The sequence below is a fragment of the Chrysemys picta genome, chromosome 13, assembly GCF_011386835.1.
Source record: "Chrysemys picta bellii isolate R12L10 chromosome 13, ASM1138683v2, whole genome shotgun sequence".
NCBI classification, from domain to species: Eukaryota; Metazoa; Chordata; order Testudines; family Emydidae; genus Chrysemys; species Chrysemys picta.
Window position 1 is genome coordinate 3,905,445 of NC_088803.1, and position 22,972 is coordinate 3,928,416.

A 22,972-nucleotide genomic window follows, 5' to 3' on the forward strand; every position below is an offset into this window, starting at 1 on the left:
GTATCTAGGAAAGTCAATAGTACTCGTGCTCCCAAATAATGTGAGTGCTTTAGAAAATCCCCTCCACAACTCATCCTGCGTGGGAACACATTGAGATCCGGGGAGTCACTAGGGAGTGTTTAGATTAATCTCTACATACGGGTCTGTCTCCTTCTCTCTAGTGTATCAGTCTGTGTCTCTAATCTGCTGTTTTTAAACATTACTTTTAACAGCCCACCTTGTTTCTCTCCAGGGGCCCGGGCACAGGTGGTTCTGACCCAGTCCAGCCCGGAGATTAAGAAACCCGGGGAATCCACTAAACTCACATGTACCGTGAGCGGCTTTGCTCTCAGCAGCACTAACATGTTCTGGATCCGACAGGCTCCGGGAAAGGGGCTGGAGTGGCTGATCTACTATTATTCATCGTCTGACAACAGCTACTCACCGGCAATCCAGGGGCGATTCACAGCCTCCAAGGACAGCTCCAATTTCTACCTACACATGACCAGCCTGAGAGCGGAGGACACCGCCGTGTATTACTGTGCGAGACACACAGTGAGGAGAAGCCGGTCTGAGCTCAGACAAAAACCTCCCCCGGTGTTAATTTAAAAAGAAGTCCCCAGCAGGTGGCGCTCCGGAGCTACACACAGCAAGGAGCCCATGGCAGCAAACACACTCAGCCGGGACAGGCTGGTCTGTCTCCTTCGTCCTCCTCTCCCTGCACCAACAGGACTGACACAATCCTTTAAACAAACGCCTGCAAAAGGGCCAGGTTGTCTCTCCTGCGGCTTGTCTTCCTTTGCCTCAATCAAACACAGGCCGGGAAAGGAAAACAGTTAAGCACTAATTAGTACGTGACATTTATTTGCTTCTCTCAGGCGCGAGGGAGTAGCTGCTCCTAGTGCTCCAAGTGAAGTCAATGATTAGTTTATTATTTTGCATGATGGCCCCTGGAGTCACAGTCATGGGCCGGAGCTCTATTGTGCGAGGCGCTGCACAAACAGATCAAACAGCCGGTCAGAGCCCCACGGAGCTTATGAACTGTAAGACAAGAGACAACAGATGGGCAGGGGGAGATACATGGGGGAGGGGAGACAAGGAACCAATGAGACAATATTGATCAGCATGATCGGCAGGGACCCCTCAGCAAACCAGCCGCCCGTTGTCAATACTTTCTTATGCTCCAGGGCAGAGGAGGATTTTAGGAGAGCTTTGAAGAGAAATAATGAGGCAGCGTTAACCAAATTCCCCACTCCCCCCAGCCTATCCCACTCCCAAGGCGAGGGGCAGCCGCGGGGAAAAGCAGAGGGCTACTTGTTTAAATAGTTAACAAATGGACAAAGGAGGCTTCCGTAGGAAGACGGGCATTGTCACTGTGGATGAGAACAGGCACCAAACTAGTCCATTCGCCTACCTCCTCTAGCGGTAAACACCAACTGCATCAGCATTGCAAGGGGCAGTTATAGAGAATCGAACCCCAGGGGAATTTCCCTCTGTACCTCTCCACACTTGCATATTGGTTCCTCCCAGAAATCAGTTTAATCTGAACAATGCAAAGCAAATGTTATTAGTGACGCCTTAGACCAAGGCAGACAAGAGAAAAAAGTACTACAGTGACACCTAAAGTTAGATCTAAAATGATCAAATGTTAAAAACGTATAAAGATTGTAAAGGCATATTCGCCTTTAATCCGTACGTGATCACCGTGCCACTGGTCTTCTCCAGCCTCCCTTCATGCGCACAGAACCCCCGCTGGAGCCGCAGAGACAGGGTCAGTTCTCAGCGAACGCCCTGTGCTCTGAGAGGCCAAGGAAGAGGCATCGGGGGCAAACCCTGGAGAGCCCTTTTGGCAGCACAGATTACAGGGAAATCACTCATGGGGAAGGTTTTTCACCTGCCCTAAACAACATGGGCAGAGGCAGTTACTGTAGCCGTTGCCCTTATATTGGCCTTCCAAGGCCGCTGTGTGCCTGGATTGAAAAGGAAGAGTTGTGAAGGCCTCAGCGTGTGATTACAACCATGATCTAACTAACTGGCTGTCAAGGCTGATTCCCCGCTCTGGCACTCCGAGTGCAGAAGTGGGGGGGGGGGGGCTGCAAAGACCTTTAATAGAAGCCTGGAGTGGCAAATATTTTCTTAACTCCCAAGGTTCCAGATCCCCAGGCCTTGGGTCCTATCGCTGCCACCACCACCCAGATGCAGAACCCCCTTGAGAGCCCAGGAAGGCGCACTTGGGAATTCCTTCCTGTGGGTCCCCTCAAGCTCTTTCACCCCCTCCCCCCCGGGGAAGAGCCGAGGAAAGAAAAGAGAAAAGGAAATCAGCTGTTGCCACCAGCTGAACCTGGAACCCTTTGTTCCTCTTAGCAGCTAACTGAATAACATGCACACGGACCTCTTTAGCTCCTAAGACACAGAAACCATGTTCTTAAAAAGGGTAATTTTTATATATATACAAAAAGAGGAAAACATCTGGAAAATCAGGCTGTTGCTAGATATTAAAGAGCAACTGGAAAGAATTAAACAACAGGAATGGCTTCCCTGGGGTCCAGCTTAAACAAAAGCACCTGTGTTAGCACAGAGGAATCCACAAGCCCCAATTTAAGAGATAAACCTGATCTCATTTAACTGAACATTTCCTGTCCTACTTACATATCCGTAGCTCCAAAGGAGTAATTCCAGGTGTGAATGCTGAGGAATGTTCATACCTGGCCAAGCTCCTTACAGCATCCCCGCTGCTCTGTCTCTCCAGCTGAGAGAACAGTAACAAACAGCCCACAGAGGGGAAGCTTTTTCCCCCAATTTTAAAAGTTTCTAGTCTTCCCATTGGCCAGTTGCCAACACACTTCCTTTTACCTAAGCATTTCAGTGAGATTTCTTACCCCTTTACAGGTAAGGCAAGTAGAATACCACTACGAAGAAGGATTTTTATAACTATCAGACTGGCTGAGTGTCCATAAAAGAGTGCTACCCCCTCCCTCCATTTACCACACTGGCATATCCACAAGTCTTTGTAGGAAGAGCTGAAGAGCTGAACTTGAAACTGCTGCCAAACCCAGCTGTTTATCAATAGCCACTAATCCCACGTCATTAATTTAACCTAGAACAGGTGTTTTAAGGCCACCTCACCTCAGTAGTTGTGTGTGTCACGTTCATTAGCGAATCTTAAAGAGGAGAAATGTAATTCCCATTGTATAAATGGGGACCAGTTTTAGTGAGCTGGGAGCCTAAGTCCAACTTTCAGAAGTGACTTAAAGTTAGCAGCCTGAATCCCAGAGAAAGGGATTTGGATTTAGGTTCCCAAATCACTTAGTTACCCCGAGCCCAACTCCCTGAGGCACCTTTGATTTCAAAGCGCCACACACTACCCACAGGGCCGGCCCACAACATTTTGGCACCTGAGGCGGGGAGCTCAAATGACGCCTCCATGCCCCCTTGATGGGCCAAAACTTTGAAAGGTCTCAATTCTGCCTTCTTCCTGTTCTACTCCTCTCATGGTACCGCTCTGCTACCTACCCCAATAAAGGAGAATTAACAATTTAAAATGCCTTGTTCAAAAATGTTAAGTAACCCTTAACTTTCAAACGCCTGAACAGCAAATGTAACTATTTTTGTCTGCATAGTAAACACTGGCATTTTCATCTGTTTGAATAAGCAAAGTGGTGCTTTCTGTGCCTTATTGGTTGCAAAGATCTGAACTGCTTCCTGGAGGTGCACAGTCTGGGGCAGCTCATGCTCTGTTGAGATGGTTGCAAGCAGGGCTGGCTCTAGGTTTTTTGTTGCCCCAAGCAAAAAAATATTTGGCCACCCCCCGCCCCCTGCTTTTTGTGTGTATGTGTGTGGCTTTTACACATTTTGCACAGCACCTGATTTGTGTTGTTTTCCACTCTGCTCAGCAATGGCTGATGATGGCTCTTTAACCTCCCCAAGGGCATCTCTTAGATTCGGAAGAAAGCTGGGGCTTGTATTCGTTACTTGGTTTACCGGGGGCAACTTGTCTTATTAAAGGAGAATCTCTTTCGTATTTGCTCTTCTTTCAGCGCATGCCCCTCCAACTTCACTTCCCTCCCAGACTGGAAGAGAGATCGGAGAGTTTCACTCCTTAAAGTCTAAAACCCATGAGTGTTTCTTTCCCCTGCTTCTCTCTCCTTTCGGTAAAAGGCTCCTGGTGTCTTTCCCTTTCACCTTAATTGGAAGGAAAGTCCTCTGACCCCCCAGTCCCCGCTTTCCATCACCACCCTCCTTCCAGTGACCTGCTCCTATAGCAAATGCCTCACACGTCTAGGGTTGGGAAATATCCTTCACATCAAAAGGGAAGGGGGTGGGGTGGGGATTAGGACAACGGGTCTGGGGGCGCCACTCAGTCTGTCCCAGAGCCATGAAAAAACCTCACCTGGACAGTTCAGCTCCTAAATCTCTCCCTCCTCTTCCCCAACACTAGCGGGGTTTGCATCCAAGCAGCTGTGAATGAAACCTGCTGGGGATGGTTTTTTGGTTGTTGTTTTACCGCAGTGTCGCGGGGTGGACACCCGCTCCTGCCCTGGAGGGCTGGAAATCAGCCCTGGGGGGGCTGCAGGGGTAAAAGCTGGGCTAATGGGGAAGCGGCCGCAGCTGGGCCACGCCCCAATCAGGCCCCAGCTGGCCTGTATATAAAGGCTGGGAGCCAGGGGCTGAGCCGTCTCTGTGTTCAGAGAGAGATGGGCCGGGCTGCAGGGAGCTTAACTAAGTGCCTGGAGTGGAGCAGGGCTGGGGAAAGGCCAAGGGAGCCGGGGAGCTCCGGCCTAGGAAAGCCCCAGGCTGCAGGCCTGGTAAGGCCTATTAGGTACTGGGTTACAGGCAGGGCCGGCGCTTCCATTTAGGCGACCTAGGCAGTCACCTAGGGCAGCAGGATTTGGGGGGTGGCAATTCTGCGGCGGGGGGTCTTTCCGCGCTATGGGTCTTCGGCAGAAATTCTGCGGTGGGGGGTCCTTCTGCGCTCCGGGTCTTCGGTGGAAATTCTGCGGCGGGGGGGTCCTTCCACGCTCTGGGTCTTTGGTGGAAATTCTGCAGCGGGGGGTCCTCCCGCGCTCCGGGTCTTTGGCGGAAATTCTGCGGCGGGGGGGTCCTTCCGCGCTCCGGGTCTTTGGTGGAAATTCTGCAGCGGGGGGTCCTCCCGCGCTCCGGGTCTTTGGTGGAAATTCTGCAGCAGGGGTCCTTCCGCGCTCCGGGTCTTTGGTGGAAATTCTGCGGCGGGGGGGTCCTTCCGTGCTCCGGGTCTTTGGCGGAAATTCTGCGGCGGGGGGGTCCTTCCGCGCTCCGGGTCTTTGGTGGAAATTCTGCAGCGGGGGGGTCCTTCCGCGCTCCGGGTCTTTGGTGGAAATTCTGCAGCGGGGGGGTCCTTCCGCGCTCCGGGTCTTTGGTGGAAATTCTGCAGCGGGGGGTCCTTCACTCGCTCCGGGTCTTTGGCGGAAATTCTGCGGCGGGGGGTCCTTCACTCGCTCCGGGTCTTTGGCGGAAATTCTGCGGCGGGGGGTCCTTCACTCGCTCCGGGTCTTTGGCGGAAATTCTGCGGCGGGGGGGCCTTTCGCGCTCTGGGTCTTCGGCGGAATTTCTGCGGCGGAGGGTCCTTCACTCGCTCCGGGACCTGCCGCTGAAGTGCCCCGAAGACCGGGAGCGCGGAAGGACCCCCCGCCTAGGGCGGCAAAAACCCTGGCACCGCTCCTGGTTGCAGGGGGCAGCCCATGGGTGGGCAGAGGCAGCAGGTCCGAACCCCTTTGCCTGTGAGGAGTGGCTGACACTGCAGTCTGCCCCAGTGAACGGGGGCTAGATGGAGACTGGGCAGTAGCCAAGACTGAGGCGCAGTGGGGATAGTGGGTGGGGGTTCCCCTGGGAGGGGGAGACCCAGAGCTGTGAGGGGTAACTGCCAGGGGGCAGCACCCCAGACAACAGGGCACCGGGTCCGGGAGGGACACGGGGACCAAGCAGCAGTGGATCACTGGCCTGCAGGGGGCGCTCCGATGGCTGGTGAGCTAATTCCCAAGGATGACCAGCAGGAGGCGCTGCAGCGGTGAGTCCCTCATCCTTACACGCAGCTAGACAATAATCCGCACGAGTTACTGGTTGCTCTTTCGCTAGCAGGGCTGCACTTTAAGGCGCTTGGGTTTGGGTATCCCCTCCCCCTCCGGGTTTTGCGGCTCTGATCGCTCTGCAAAAAGACCAAAGGAAAGCAGCGTCCGATCCTCAGCTGGTGTGAATTGACACTGACTTCAGTGCTGACCATTCCCACCATCTGAGGAGCTGCCCCCAAAGGTGTTTCTCAGCTACACCTAGCAAGAGTGACATGGGTCTGGGACTCTCTCCGCCACCCGCGGCCCCGATCCTGCTCTCATGAGAGAGAAGTCAGCACAGATCCTTGTCGATCCCTGCATGACACTGTGGGATTGGGTTCCTGAGCACGACTGGCTGGTCGGGGGAGTCCCAACAGGTATAAACAGCAGCCTGCTCCAGGCCGAGACGGAGTTTTCTCTCCTTTGACATCCACTGAGCTCTTCCACACGGTGACACCCCCGCTGGGGGAGCTGCGGTTGCTTCACACACGGCTTCCATAGCGGTGAACAGGGCGATTGTTTGCAGGACCAAGTGACCTGCTCTTAAAACCCCCATAGACCACATCCACCTACACAACCTGCCTTCCCTAGACTCTGCCCTGCTGGATGGGCAGGGGAGGGCAAAACCCTGCATTAGCAGGGTCCTTTTCCTCTCTCCCCTGATCGAGCACCCGCAGTGAGGACGTGGCTGCGAAGTGCAACAGGCCAGTGGATGCTGATGTGCTGAGGGAAACCACGGGGCAATTCCTGAGCTTGGACCCCCCCCCCCCATGAGCAGGAAGGTGCCAGCTCTGGGGGAACATTGTCAGCAAGGACCCTGTCCTGGTACTGAACTGATCCAGATCCGGATCCCCGCCAGTCCGCTGTCGATTCCTTCCCCAGGAGTTTATAAGAATGTCTGGACAGGATCTATACATCTGTTGTAGCCCCCCACTGTCAGCTACACCCTGACACGGGGGAGCTCTCCCAGGGCTTGTGTTGTGCGGGGTCTCACCGCCCGTCGTGAGCTTGGGGAAGGAGTAAGGCTGGAAATAGGATGGTGGAGTCCTCTCTCTCCAGCTCTTCCTGGGGCAAAACTCTCATTGAGTGCCCCGTGGGGGTAGGCTCCAGCCCTGTGCCTTTCCATGCAGCCCTGCAAAGCATGTGCCGCTGCAGATCTTGTATTTGTGTGGATGTGCCCGCACAGGAGAGGGAGAGGAGCCAATTGTCAGGCAACCCAGCGCCTCGCGTCTTTCCCGCGACAAGGACAGCACCTGCCCATCTCTCCGGGGCACTGCTTGGAAGAGGGGCTGTGTTCAGGTGGGAGCACATGTGGGTCCCTGGTTGCAAGCCAGCACCATGGGCAGCAGCTCAGGAAAGCGCTTGGTTCTCAGACAAGCAAAGAACAAGTGGGAGGAGTTAGCCTGGCCTTGACTCGCCTTGTGGTGTCCAGAGTAGCGCGGAATGAGCCCGGGATGGCGTCTGGTGTCGCCTTTGTTAGGAGTCTGTTTGAGTCTGACAGTTACGTTCCTGGGAGTCTTTGCTTCTCCCAAAGCTGCCTGGGTGGAAGCATCGGGGTGCTGCAGAAATACAGAGACGCAGAGAGAGGAGATTGCCGCTCCTGGAAACGTGTCCTTACGCCCTGTCCCTCTGGCCAGTCACTTTCTTTAGAGTCATGTCGTCTTTTGACACTGCTCTGTCAGATCAGGCGCCTTTGGCTAGGGCAGCCTGCTGCAGCCATACAGAGCGACTGGGGGGATTGGGCTCCAGCGGTGATGGTGGGGCGGAAATGGGGCTGGCTGCATCAGCCTGACCCTCTGTGTACACTGCCTATCTGTACAGACAGGTCCCCCTAGGTTTCCCTAGGAGCGCCCGGTCTGGAATCTCTCTCTCCATCCAGACACACGAGTGTGAAATCTTCTGAACTCTGTGTTAGCCTTGCCAAGTTCCAGTCCATGTTCGCTTAGAGGACAGGGTCAATGCACGTGGGATCTAGCTGTCATGCTGAACTTCACTCTGGAGAGCCATAAACCAGCTGTTTGATCTCTCCCCTCAGGTGCCTGACTGCATTCTTACATTATAAACCAGTGCGGTTACAAGACAGCCCAGCGAAGGGACCCTGCATTGGCTGACACGTCTGTGCTAGCCCCTATGTGCTCTCCTCTTCCCAGATGTGCTGACCCCTTGCACACCCCTGAAATTCAGGATTGAGGGCTTCTGAGCTTGATGCAAACTGGTTAACTTGGAGAGGGTACCAATTTCCATTTAAACCTTCCATGGATTCGAGCCCAGAGAGGCAAACCTGATTGGAAACAGTGAGGTCTGCGCTCGGAGAGGTTCTTGATTTCAGCTCCATTGGGATTTTGAGAGTGGCCCTGCAAACCCTTCGTATCCTGAGTAATCCTTACCCCACAAATTGTTCCACCGGAGCCAGTGGGGTCAGTCCCATTAGTAGGGATGGCAAGATCTTAAAGAGAACTAGACCCTGCGGACGTTTGTCTGGTCCAGCCCCGGGCTCTGTTCCCAGCACCTGAGCTCCTTCTAGCTTTCCATGCACCCAGCTTTTCTAGAGGGCAACTGTACAGTAAACCCCGTGAATCTCGAGTAAGCACAGGGGCTGGTTTTCTTTTCCTTGCAACACCCGAAAGCCTCAACTCCTGGAAGAGGATGGCCAGAATGCCGCCCCTGGAAATGTGCCGCCCCAAGCACCTGCTTGTTTTGCTGGAGCCTAGAGCCGGTCCTGCCTGGGAGTGTCGGATGGGGAAGGAGCCGCAGCTGTGGGGAGCCAGCGGCTGGTTCCAGGCACCAGAGAGTGAGAAACCGCTTCAGGGAAAGGGAGAGAGCTGGGCATGGAGGGAAGATTCATTTTCTGGGCTCTGTCAGAATAAAGGCCATGACTGCAGTAACCCAGGGACAGAGCACACTCTCGGGGGAAATGCATCACCCTAGTGTCCGCTGCTTTTCCTGTAGCAGAGACACTGGTGTGTGTGAGAGAGAGAGACGGCTGGGGCCTGCTGGAGGGAGTGAAACTTGCTCTGTGTGTAGGGATATGTCAGTGCTGAAGCCCAGACAGTCCCTTACAATGACCTGTAAAGTATCCAGTGACTCCAAGCTATGCCCGGTAGAATTAGGTTTGGGATATTTCTGAGAAAAACAGGGAATACTGAACCGCCGCCCTAACCATAAACCTGTATTTATCCCCTAATCCCAATCCAAATCCTAAATTATTCTTTAATTTAACCATAACCATGCTCCTAATTCCACATTTAAATTCTGAGGAAGTCTTTGTACCGACTGACTCATGGAAAGTGTCCTAAAATGTCTTGAGTTCACCCCAATCTCATCTACCTGGAGAGAATTTCTACAGGTAGATGAATTCCACACTACAAGAAAGATGTGGAAAAATTGGAAAGAGTCCAGCGGAGGGCAACAAAAATGATTAGGGGGCTGGAGCACATGACTTATGAGGAGAGGCTGAGGGAACTGGGATTGTTTAGTCTGCAGAAGAGAAGAATGAGGGGGGATTTGATAGCTGCTTTCAACTACCTGAAGGGGGGTTCCAAAGAGGATGGATCTAGACTGTTCTCAGTGGTAGCAGACGACAGAACAAGGAGTAATGGTCTCAAGTTGCAGTGGGGGAGGTCTAGGTTGGATATTAGGAAAATCTTTTTCACTAGGAGGGTGGTGAAACACTGGAATGGGTTCCCTAGGAAGGTGGTGGAATCTCCTTCCTTAGAGGTTTTTAAGGCCCGGCTTGACAAAACCCTGGCTGGGATGATTTAGTTGGGAATTGGTCCTGCTTTGAGCAGGGGTTGGACTAGATGACCTCCTGAGGTCCCTTCCAACCCTGAGATTCTATGATTCTATGATTTGTGTGTTGCTGTGGGTACCAGGGCACATCCTGTATGGCTGAGGAAGCTGGTGGGAGACATGGGACCATGGGCAATGTGGTTTCTCAGTTAGAATGGGCCAGAGGATCCATAAAGATGTTGAAGCTCCTACCTACCCCTGATTTCAGGAGAGTCTCACATCTCTGGACATCTCCCCTCTCTTGTTTCTATTGTTCAGCTCTGCCCGGGGCTTTAGACAGTGTAGGGATTTGATCCACAGTCCTTTGCTTCCCTTTGAAGGGCTCCAATGAAGGTGAATTGACATTGGGTCACACGCTAAGACATGAGGGGATGCGTGACTCTGCTTCCCACTGACAGCGCTCCCTGCCTAGCAGTGTCCCTCCCTTTATACTCGCTGCAGAACCCGCACGCAAATCCCTGCCCCTGCCCCGGGGGGTTCAGGCTCTCCTCAGACACAGAACTGCCCAGTCTTGCCCGCTGTGGAGTTTCCCTCATTGCATGGAAACGAGAATGAAATCTCTGCTGCTTTTCCTGTCCCCGTTTTCCGCCCCCAGCTGTGAGTATCTATCGGAGAGCGGGAGAATTGGAGACAGATCCACTGATTCGTTTGGTGGCCAATATCTTCCCTGCTTTGTTTCCCTTTCCCCAGATGTCCTCTCCCCAGTGCAGCTGATCCCGTCCGGCCCGGGGGCGGTGAAGCCCGGAGAGACCCTTGCACTGACCTGCGCTGTCTCGGGTGTTTCCATCATTGATGGCAGCTACGCCTGGGACTGGGTCCAGCAGCACCCCGGGAAAGGACTGGAGTGGGTAACACGGATATACCCACCTGACGGGGGAAAGTGGTTTGCTGCATCTTTCCAAAGCCGGACCATCATCTCTTCGGACACCTCCAAGAACCAGTTCTCCCTGCAGCTGGCCTCCCTCGCAGCTGCAGACACCGCCACGTATTACTGTGCCAGAGACACACAGGGACACAGCAAAGCGGGGCTGGTACAAAAAGGGGAAGCGGATTGTCCAGAGTCACTCGGGGCCCTGTCACACTCACGTCTCAATTAGAAGCGGGGTGAGACACTGGTCACAAGGCCATTTAGGAGGTGGAAAGGCGGGAGGGAAAATTCTTCATCTGCTAACTCAGCTCCTTGTAAAACAGAGACACAGAGCTCACATCTCATGGCTTCCCCAGGGGGAATCAATCAGACAAGCAACCAGGTCTCATTCCCCTCGGTGTGGGAGAATTTGATATCTTGGGGGCAGCAATCTCAGAGCCCTTCTGGGTACTAGCTACAGAACCCAGCGCTGCATTTCCCCCTCAGGAACTCAGGAAATCCCAGCGAGGTTCAAGTCAAGTTCATTTAGCCCAATATCCTGTCTCTGAGCATGACTAGCGGGGGCTGCTTCACAGAACCCTGCAGCTGAGGATGAGAGATAATCCACCCTCCACATCGGGTCTCACCCTGGTCTCCAACAGAGATTGGGTTAAACCAGCGACACTCAGACTGTGGCTCTCCAGCCGCAAGGGGCTTTCTAATGTGTCTCCTGCCGCCCTTTGCAGCACCTGGTGTGATTTAATTACGAACCCATTCAAGTTATTAACAAATCAGGATGTGTTTATTATGTTATTATCCTAGGGTTACCATATTTCAGCAAGCAAAAAAGAGGACGTGAGGAGCCCCGCCCTAGCCCCTCCCCTGTCCTGCCCTAGCCCCGCCCCTGCCCCACCCACTTCCCGCCCCCCTCAGAACTCCCAACCCTCCCCCCCGCTCTTTGTCCCCTGACTGCCCCCTCCTGGGACCCCTGCCCCTAACTGCCCCCCCAAGACTTCACCCCCTACCTAAGCTTCCCTGCTCCTTGTCCCCTGACTGCCCCCTCCTGAGACCCTCTCCCCAATCCTAACTGGCCACCTAGGACCCTACCCCCTACCTGTGCCCTGATTGCCCCAACCCTTATCCACACCCCCAGACAGAGCACTGGGACTCCCACACCCCATCCAACCACTCCCCACCCCCTGACAGCCCCCCCCCCCAGAACTCCCGACCCATCTAAACCCCTCTGCTCCCTCTCCCCTGACTGCTCCGATCCCTCTCCCCACCCCTGCCCCCTGACAGCCCCCCCAAACTCCCAAACACCCCCCCCCCCGCTCCTTGTCTCCTGACTGCCCCCTCCTGGGACCCCTGCTTCTAACTGCCCTCCAGAACCCCACCCCCTACCTAAGCCTCCCTGTGCATTGTCCCCTGACTGCCCCCTCCTGGGACCCCTGCTCCTAACTGCCCCCCAGGACCCTACCCCCTACCTGTACTCTGACTGCCCAAAACCTTACCCACACCTCCCAGAAAGCCCCCCCCCCGAACTCCCGACCCCCCCCCCCCCTTGACTGCCCCCTCCAGAACCTCCCTGCCCCTTCTCCTGCCCCCTGGCTCCCTTGTCGTTGGCCTTCGGTTCGCCTAAGGGCTCTCTGGGAGCTTGCTCAGGAACGGCCGGAGCCGTTCTCCGGTATGCTGGGCAGCAGTGGGGGAGGAGCTCCAGACTGCCGGAGGCGAATGCCGGGAGGGAGGGAGGGAGCTCTGCTGCAGGGGGGAGGAGGGACTCTTTCTCGCTGTCGGAGCCCCATGTAAGTAGCACCATCCGGCTGCCCTGTTAGCCGCGAGTGCTCTGCATGGGGGGGGGAGGGGAGAGAGGGAAGTCCGGACATTAACAAATTCCCCCCGGACGCTATTTTTAGTTCAAAAATCCGGACATGTCTGGGGGAATCCGGGGGAATGGTAACCCTAATCCAATTGAGTTATCGATTTACACTAAGTTATTAACTTACTGTGGGAATTTTATAGATCTAGATATCTAAATAAAATATATTATATATAAATATTTGTGTACATATACTAAATATATATATATATAGAGAGAGAGTGTCTATATGTATACATACACTCTAAATATTTTCCCTGACATTCACACTACTGTGGCTCTTTGGGTAATACTGATGGATAATTTGGCTCCTGAACCCCTGAGGTCTGAGTATCACTGGTTTGAACCAGGACAAGGTTTAACATCCCCGCCAAATTCTCCCCCTCCCCCCACCCAGTGTGTGTCCCAGCCCCACTCCTGACCTACCACAATCACAGGCCTCCTGCGGAGACAGCCCAGAAGTTTCCTGTCTCCCAACTTCTCTCCCTCCTGCTCCTGCCCTGAAAGCTGTTGCCTGGTGCTACTTGGGAAAACCCAACCTTTCTCCCTCTCCCAGTTAGACGGGGCGTCCTCTTAGCTAGCGAGATCCAGACAGAGGGAGCTGGCCCTAACCGTCCCAGGACCCAGCCCCCTTTACCAAAATCCCTGTTCCATTTACTGAATCCTTTTGCTTCCCCTGCGCTGGCTTCTCCTGTGTTTAGTGTGAACATCTGCCTGTTTCAAACCATCCGATTTATTTCCAAGTTCCCTTTCCCACCCCGCGGAAATGAGGTGAACAACTCAACATGCGCCCAAGTAGGTCTGGGGATCCTAATTCCCTTAACTCCCATTCCAAACCCACAACCATATGTGCAAATTCCACAAAGACCTGCCCCCGACACCGGAGTACAACACGCTGTAGATGGACTCCATGGAGTCAGGCTGGGGGGTTATCAAGAAACCTGCGGCATTTCGGAGCCAGAATCTCACTGGGTTTCACTGGCAGTTGGATGCCCAGCCCCCAACCGGGCTCTGCTCTTCTCTGCCCCTTGTCACCCGAGCGTTTGAGCGACTCACAACCAGGCCTGGATTTTCCCCTCACACATGAAGGAGGGAAGTGTCATTAGCCCCATTTTACAGAGGAGGAACTGAGGCCCTGACTCAGTAAGGCTGAGATTATCCAACCTGCCTAGGTGATTTGGGCACCCACCGCCCACTGACACGAGTGGGAATTGTGCACACAGAGCCCCTGGGTGGAGTCACACAACGGCAACAGGAAGCCAGTCTCCTAGAGCCACAGGGGAATCACCAAAGGCTAATGTACAGCCACGTTGCGCTGAGCGCAGGGTCTCTCTGGGTGTAAAGGGGACCCCTGTCCGAAGGGGACATCGCCATGTACTGAGCGCTCACCCCCTGCCAGCTCTTATACCCGCCCTGGGACCCCGCATGCAAATCCCTGCCCCGGGGGTTCCTGTTAAATACCAACCGCTGGTTCTAGGAGCCTCAGTCTCTCCCCAGACACAGAACTGCCCGGTCCTGCCCCTGGGGAGTTTCCCTCACTGCGTGAAAACGAGGATGAAATCTCTGCTGCTTTTCCTGTCCCTGTTCTCTGCCCCCTCCTGTGAGTGTTTATTGAGAGCGAGAAAATCAGCACCAGATCCACAGATTCGTTCTGTGGCTAATTCTGTCCTTGCTTTGTTTCCCTCTCCCAGGTGTCCTGTCCCAGGTACAGCTGGTCCAGACCGGCCCGGGGACGGTGAAGCTGGGAGCGACCCTCAGTATCACCTGTAAGGTCTCAGGTCTCTCCGTCAGCAGCTACTATTGGGGCTGGGCCCGGCAGCCCCCTGGGAAAGGGCTGGAGTGGATGGGGCGCATCCAGAGCACTGCAGACGGAGGCAACACAGCTTATAACTCGGCTTTCAGTAGCCGGATCACAATCACCAGGGACACCTCGAAGGACGAAGTTTATCTCCAGCTCCGTTCGCTGACAGCTGCAGACACCGGCACCTATTACTGTGCCAGACACACAGTGACACAGAGCAAAGCAGGGCCTGGCACAAAAAGGGGAAGCGAATTTCTAGTCAGCCGACATGAACATTCAGTTAGTGCTGCAGGTGATGAGACAGACAGACAAGGCATTGCTAACAGGGCTATCTCAGGAGCCACCCGCGTTTCTCCCCCTGCATCGCACCGTCCCACCGAGGGATTTTACACGCTCCGCTTCCCTGCACTTCCCCCTGAAATGTGCACCCGGGACTCACTGAGAGCGGGGTGACGGTGACATGAATGGTGAGATATTCTGGGCCTCAATACCAAACGTCCATGTCTGCATCTCTGAGTGACATCAGCTGCAGCTGTGGGCGATTATCCACTCCTGGGAGTCAGGCTCCCTGTGACTCCCATTGGGCCCTGAAATATTCAGACTCTCAAACTCAGACACCGCGTTAGGAAATGTTGCCCCAGGGGAGCCAGTGTCAGAGGCGCTAAGCGGGCACTGCTCTGCCTGAAGTCAGTGAGAGCTGCCGGGGCCCAGCACCTCCAAAAATCAGCGTTCGAGCTGCAATGCATTATGGGAGGAGCAGGGCCGGCTCCAGGCACCAACTTAACAAGCAGGTGCTTGGGGCGGCCAAGGGAGAGGGGTGGCACATGCGGCAATTGGGCTGTGGCAGGTCCCTCACTCCTCTAGGAGCGAAGGACCTGCTGCCGCCAATCGCGATCACGGCTTTTTTTTTTTTTTTTTTTTGCTTGGGGCGGCAGAAATGCTGGAGCCGGCCCCGGGGAGGAGGGATAGATTTAGGGGAAAGGCGCAGGACTGGTTTAAGAAGATTTGGGTTCAGTCCTGGTCTTTGCCAGACACTGCCTGAGAGAAAGTGGGTAACTCAGCTCATCTCTCTCCCTGCCCAGTCCCCATCTACAAACACCCCCCTCCCCACTCGGGCGTCACTCCCACATCCCGCCAGCGATACATGAGGCCTTTCCTTAGCAGCAGCTGCAGCTCTGGGTGTGGCCAGACGGGGGCGCTGCTCCCAAGTACAATGGAATCCTACCACAGCCAGGGCCAGGCAAGAAGCCGAGTCAATTATCCAGCAGCCTGTGTGGGGACAGCCCATAATTCCCGGGGTCCTGTCATATCATCCCCTGTTTCCAGGGCTTCAGGGGGCATGACAAGTCTTATCAATGTAGGGAAAGGACAAGGAATCAGACAGACTTCTGAAAATTAAAGGCTCATATTGATTTTATCTCAAAGGAACAACAACTTTATAATCACAATAACAAAGAGGAGGTGCCCAAGACTACGGTGATGGGCATCAGTAAAAGAACCTAGTCTAGTACATAGGACCGGCTATACAGGGTCAGAGCAATGATCCATCTCGCCCAGTAGCCTCTCCTCTCTCAGTGGCCAATGCCAGGTGCTTCAGAAGGAATGAACAGAACAGAACAGGGCAATTTATTGAGTGATCCATCCCCTGTTGTCCAGTCTCAGTTTCTACCAGTGAGAGGTTTAGGGACATTAGGAGCATGGGGTTTTGTCCCTGGCCATCTTGGCTGATAACCACTGATGCCGTTATCTGCATAACATAAGAACTCTGTGTCACCCAATGAAATTCATAGGCAGCATGTTTAAAACAAACAAAAGGAAATATTTCTTCACACAACATGCAGTCAAGGTCTGGAACTCTTTGCCAGAGGATGTTGGGAAGGCCAAGACTACAACAGGGTTCACAAAAGAACTAGATAAGTTCATGAAGGATAGGTCCATCAATGGCTATTAGCCAGGATGGGCAGGGACGGTGTCCCTAGCTTCTGTTTGCCAGAAGCTTGGTGATGGCGACAGGATGGATCACTTGATGATTACCTGACTGTCCATTCCCTTTGGGGCTCCTGACACTGTCGGAAGACAGGATACTGAGCTAGATGGACCATTGGTATGAACCAATGTGGCAATTCTTATGTTATCCATGAATTAATCTAATTCTTTTTAAATCCAGTTTTAGTTTTGGCCTTCACAGCATCCCATGGCAACGAGTTGCAGAGGTTAACTGAGTCCTGTCTGAAGAAACACTTCCATAGGTTTGTTTTTAAGCTGCTGCCTATTAATTTCATTGGGTTTCTCATATCTGATGGAAAGAAAGAAAGAAAGAAAGAAAGAAAGAAAGATCTGGTCAGATCACCCAGTGTTCGCTAATAGCCGGTTCAGTTCCCTGCCCGATTACACAGCTCTGAGAGAGCCACTGAACAGAGGAGCTAAAGAGCTCGGGTGTTTTTCAGCTCCTTTCCAAGCGTGATGTCCGAGTGTCTGATCTTTATGCAAATCTCCCAGCCAGGGTCCCCATATAAATAGCAGCTCCTGGGTTCTCCCAGGACCCACCTGCCCAGGGGCTGAAGTGAATTTCATTCTTTGTTCCTTTTCTTTTCACCTTTTACAAAAATGGAAAATGTGTTATCACTTCTGGTTTTACTAGCTCTCTAGCCCTGTAATTCAGGAGGAGAAATTTGGGGGAAATGATCAAACCCTGAGAAACAGAGGTCAGGATTAAACTGTAACATGTCCTAGGTGCCTGATCCCAAATACAGGTGATCCTAGTCCAGTCAGGGCCGGGAGCGATGAAGTTGGGAGGGATCCTCACACTGACCTGGCTGGACTCCACCAGGCTGACCTGGGAATAGACACCTGCAGAGCCAGAGGGGGAAATAAAGGGGAAATATTGCAGTGATTCACGGAGGTGCAGTTATTAGGGAACATGCGGTGCTGGGCACCCAGTGGCAGCACAGATCCTGACCGTACCCGCTGGGAGCAGCAGGAGGAAGATGATGGCCAGGCTGGGGGTCATGTCTGCGGCTGGCGGCTCATTCCCCAAGCAGGATGGGAAGCTGAAGCCCGGCGCTGGCTCTGAGCGGGGTGAGCGGCCTGCAGCTGGGCTATGAACAGGGCCCCGGGGACCTCATTTGCATGGGCCGGGGGGTGGGGACAATATAACGAGGGGACCCAGGAGATGTGTGACGCAGCATCGCGTTGTTAAATCTCCAGCTGTAACACGGAATGTTCCCTTCTGCTATTTCTTCTGCCCGCCGGAGATTTGCAACTATGAAATCACTGACTGGAGGGAGTTATCTAGCTGTCTGTCTATCTGTCTGTCTCTCTCTCTATCTCTCTGCCATACTCCCTTTTTGCTGTTGATGTCAATGTTATAAATTAGGAGCTATTCTTTGTTCATGAAAATCTGGAGAATTGGGATTAGGGTGACCAGATGAGAATTCCAAAATATCGGGACTGCCGCAGAGGCAGCGCCTTTTCAATTGTTATGCTCACCCGTCCGAGTCTTCGGCGGCAAGTCGCTCAGTCGGCGACGGTATTCGGGGGCATTTCGGCGGCGGGTAATAAACCTTGCCACCAAAGTGCCGAAATGCCGCCGATATACCGACAGCGACTGAGGGACGTGCCGTCGAATACTCGGAGGGGTGAGCGTAACAATTGAAAACGCACTGCCACTGCGGCAGTCCCAATATTTTGGAATTTTCATCTAGTCACCCTAACTCCAACAACCTGCTTCATCTGCAAATGAGCGGCCTGAAGCCCGAGGACACCGCCCGGTATCACTGTGCAGGACTCACAATGACTAGAAGCCGGGCTGAGCTCAGACAAAAACCTCCCGTGGCAGTTACCAGAGAAAGTCCCAGCTGGTTTGATGCTGACAGGCCGCGCGCTGGGAGCTCACAGGAGACAGTAATTTCCTCCCTTTGAAATGGGGAAAATGAACCCAGCTGTTCAGTCAGATCTAGATCCACCGGAGGCGGAGATACCGGGAACGGGGTGTCCTGCACTGGGTGTGGTGGGGATTCACTCAGTCCCAAATATTCTGTTACAGACATTGATATGGGTGAAAAGGAATTATTATCTGCCACAGAGAAATCCAAATATTCCCATTGTTCCATTGTTCTTTTCTTTTCTTTTTAAATAAAAATCACTCGTTTGAGAACGTGATCTGATTCCTGTGTCCTGGAAGGTGGAGGTTCTGAGTCATGTGCCTAAAACCGCTCAGCTGAATTACTGAGAGGAAATAAGGTTCCATACTTCTCAGCTCCGTTTTTTTCAAGCTCTCTCCAGAGGGAGGGTTAAAAGAGCTTGGGGGTACCTCACAGGAAGGAATTCCCAAGTGTGCCTTCCTGGGTTCTCAAAGGGATTTTTGTATTTGGGTGGTGGCAGTGATACTAGTCCAAGGCCAGGGAATCTGTAACATTTGGGGGAGTTAAGGCAGCCTTTAGCGGCAAGTACTTGCAAGGTCTTTTGCGGGCCCCCATCTTCTACACTTGAAGTTCAGGGCAGGGAAACAGCCTTGACACCCACGCAGATGCTTAGAGATGAACAATCCGGATTCTCCCCTGCACCTTCTTTTCCATTTTTAGCCTCTGCAAAGCAGATGGGATGTGGGCTTCTTCTGATGTACACCACCTCCTACACTTTAAGAACAGGGGCAGTTTCCCCTCCCATTTGTAGAGTCGATTCCAGTTAATATATAGAACAGGGGCAGAAGCCCAATTTGTCAGGTGACCAGAGCCACAACAAAAATAAAGCGATGGTGAATATTCCACTGGAACGGGTCACAAATATTTACATAAGAACATAAGAATGACCATATTGGGTCAGACCAAAGATCCATCTAGCCCAGTATCCTGTCTTCCGACAGTGGCCAGTGAACAGAAAAGATGATCCATCCCCCATCCCTCATTCCCAGCTTCTGGCAAACAGAGGCTAGAGACACCATCCCTGCCTATCCTGGCTAATAGCCATTGATGGGTCTATCCTCCATGAATTTACCTAGTTCTTTTGTTAATCCTGTTATAGTCTTGGCATTCACATCATCATCTGGCAAGGAGTTCCACAGGTTGACTGTGCGTTGTGTGAAGAAATACTTCCCTTTGTTTGTTTTCAACCTGCTGCCTATTCATTTCACCGACTATACTTTATTCACCTCGGCCAAGCCTAGCTACATAGAATATAAAAGTCACTTTACAAGCAGTTCCCTGGTTTAGAACAAGGAGCTACAGGGACACATCTGCCAGATCCACTTGAGCCCCATAATGCTCCCCAACCAGCTCCTCCCCCTCCCCGCTGCTATGGTGTCTCCAGCCCAGACGGACACTCACGGACTCTCTTCTGTGTGGGGTGTGTATTTGGTCTCCCTACAGCACTGGGGACGGGCATGATAACAGCCCCCCTCTCCCGGGGAATAAAATCTGCTATCCGATTTTAGCCCTATAATTGCCTGGCAACGTCACACATTGCAGCAGGAAATCCTGAGAGGCCCGAGGTGCAGACGTCACTCGGCTCCTGAATAAACCCCACTCAGCTCAACTGGAAATATGGAGCAGGGCTGCGATTTTCAAAGGAGCCTCCTGACTTTAGTCACCCAACTCCCATCTGCAAATCACAGTCCAGACTCTCAGCTGGTGTCAACGTGCAGAGCTAGGGATCCAGCCCATAATATCCAGCCACAATGAAATATGGTCACCCTGGAGCTAACGGGGCCCACCAGCCACCCTTAGTTACATGAATCTATCAAGCCTCGGCTCTGAGGTCGACAGGGCCAGTCACTGACTGAGGGTCTAGATCGGAGCCCAGCAGGGCTCAGGTGGAAGCAGAGCCCCGTTGTGATGGATCGGGGACACGATCAGAGAGCGTAGGGCTGGGGCACTGCCCAGCTTCTGCTGGTCTCCTCTCATTGTCCTTTGCGTCTGTCTCCTCTCGGGCTGATGAACCAGTACCGGGACATGCAGGGACGGGGGGATATTCTACACACAGCAACAGTTTTAAACCCAGGCTTTCAAAGACAACGTAACGAATAGGGGAGCTGTCCGGCTGGGTGCAGAAAACTGAGAGTTTTTGACTTCTTTTCTGGGAAACAGATAATAACACCTTGATATTTGGGGGGGGGGAACATTCCTTGCAGACCAAACCATGGAGTATCTCCGGGGCGCTCCCTGACGGCAAGTGTGACTGTTGTGTGCAGTAAAGGGATGCCAGTTTGGAGTGTGTAGATCGAGCCTGGGCCATCCCAGGCTTTAGAAAGCAAGTAGCTGGGGACAGGGCCGCCCAGAAGGGGGGCAAATGGGGCAATTTGCCCCAGACCCCGGGCCCTGCAGGGGCCCCCAGCCCCATCTCTGCCTTCCCCCATCCGTCGCTGCCTCAGCTGTGGGCTTGAGCTCCTCCCACTGAGTCAGAGCCGCGTGGTAAGGGGGCGGGGCTGTGAACTCTGGTCCTGCTGGAATCATGCCCTGCAGCGCTGTCCGGGGGCCGGGGCAGCTCCTGGACGTGGCGCGCTGAGGCTCCAAGAGACGGGAGAGGCAGCGGTAACCCAGGAGCAGCCCTGGACAGTGCTGCTGGGGATGGTGGTCAGGGGATGGGGAATGGGGGGTTGGCTCATGGGCATTCCAGGGGTCTGTCAGGACTCGGTGGGGGGGTGGATAGGGGTCGGGCAGTCAGGCGATGGGGGGGATTGGTGGGGGAGGGTCCCGGGGTGGTGGTTGGGAGAGGCAGTGAGGGGACAAGGAGCAAGATGGGTCGGGGATTCTGACGGGGGCAGTCGGGGGGCAGGAAGTGGGTGGGGGGCGGATAGGGGGCAGGGCCAGGCTGTTTGGGGAGGCACAGCCTTCCCTACCCTAAAGCTCATTCAGCAGTTTGGGGCTTGCAGACAGCTATTTAACACACAGAGCCAAGCTGTTATCTTTTCCCTTAGGGCTACCATCCCTTTCACTTCTCAAATGCCAAATTATAGTCTACACTTAATTTCAGTGCCATAGGGAGATTCATGTCAGGGGAGGGGAGCTTCATTTCAAATTAGCCACTTTAGATTAACAGTGATAGAGCCAAGAGAGCCATGGGGGAGGGATCCCATGAGAAGAGCAATATCCTACACCACCTACCTCCTTCCCAACCCTACCAAGGGAGACTCCCCTCCCCTGCATTCCCCGAGGCTCCAGAGGGGTTAATTCAGTGGTTCTCAAACTTTTGTACTAGTGACCCCTTTCACATAGCAAACCTCTGAGTGCAACCCCCCTTTATAAATTAAAAACACTTTTTATATATTTAACACTGTTATAAATGCTGGAGGCAAAGCAGGGTTTGAGGTGGACGCTGACAGCTCACGACCCCCAGTAATAACCTTGTGACCCCCTGAGGGGTCCCGACCCCCAGTTTGAGACCCCCCTGTGTTAATTTAATTTTAACACCCTGTGTCCATTCACATGCACATGCTATTTTGAGCATTTCAGTTTTCACAACATAGGCTCATCCCAGATTCTGGAACAAGCTCAAATGCTCAGATCGTGGAGTATGTACATAAGCTATACTAAAGACAAACCCACAGTAACTGTCTCCAGTTTGTGAGGGACCCCACTGAGCCAGTCTCTAGGAAACAGATACATTCATGGAGGTTAAGTCCATTAATGGCTATTAGCCAGGACGGGTAAGGAATGGTGTCCCGAGCCTCTGTTTGTCAGACGGTGGAGATGGATGGCAGGAGAGAGATCACTTGACCATTACCTGTTAGGTTCACTCTCTCTGCGGCACCTGGCATTGGCCACTCACAGCAGACAGGATACTGGGCTGGATGGACCTTTGGTCTGACCCGGTATGGCCATTCTTATGTTCTTATGTTCTAACCTAAATGAACCCAAAGTTGTGGAGACAGATATGAGTCAAGGAAGCCAGCAGAGTATCAGAAACCTGGAAAAATCTCTGACTGGATGGGCTCAGGCGCTTGGTCACAAGCTGAGGTGGTTCAAAAGTTTTGGATTTTTTTTAAGCAGATTTTTTTAATTGTTTCTTTAAACAATCAAACACAGCAAGCAGCAAATATTTGGCCACACACTTCTGAAACCCCAAACCATGTTCAGGTTTTGGCAGACTAATTTCAGTGTTTCAATTAAAAAAACCACAACAAATTTTGAAGGAAAGCAGACATTGTCCGTGATTTTTTTCTGCTTTTTAAAAAACACTAGTTTTCTATTCCAAAAAAGTTTTGACGGAAAATATTTGTCCAACCCTTTTAATGAGCTTTAGAGCCTTTTAGCACTAGCTGATGCTGAGAACCAGTGATACCTTGTAAAGGTGACTTGAAAAGAACTTTTCTCAAAACTGGGTTTGTGCTGAGATGTGGAAGGTTTTTAAATGTTTATTTTTCCCAGGGCCGCCGGGGGGGCTGGGGCGGGGGAGGCAAGTGGGGCAATTTGCCCGGGGCCCCACAGGGGCCCCCATGAGAATATAGTATTCTATAGTATTGCAACTTTTTTTATGGAAGGGGCCCCTGAAATTTCTTTGCCCCAGGCCCCCTGAATCCTCTGGGCGGCCCTGATGCCCAACACATTTTTCAGTAGCCACCGCTCCAATACAGAGACACCCTTTTACTCAAATACGGTAAA

The 22,972-nt window shown here is 53.0% G+C and overlaps 1 long non-coding RNA gene and 1 gene segment (V, D, J or C); one reads left to right on the forward strand and one right to left on the reverse strand.

Moving 5' to 3' along the window:
* LOC122173242 (Ig mu chain C region secreted form-like) overlaps positions 1-22,972 on the forward strand; it is a 1,717,225-nt gene that overhangs the window by 511,527 nt on the left and 1,182,726 nt on the right.
* LOC135975414 (uncharacterized) lies at positions 183-3,155 on the reverse strand. Its single transcript, XR_010592434.1, has 3 exons — positions 2,629-3,155; positions 1,394-1,522; positions 183-1,020 (listed from the first exon to the last, which is right to left on the reverse strand). It is a non-coding gene; the product is annotated as an uncharacterized LOC135975414 (long non-coding RNA).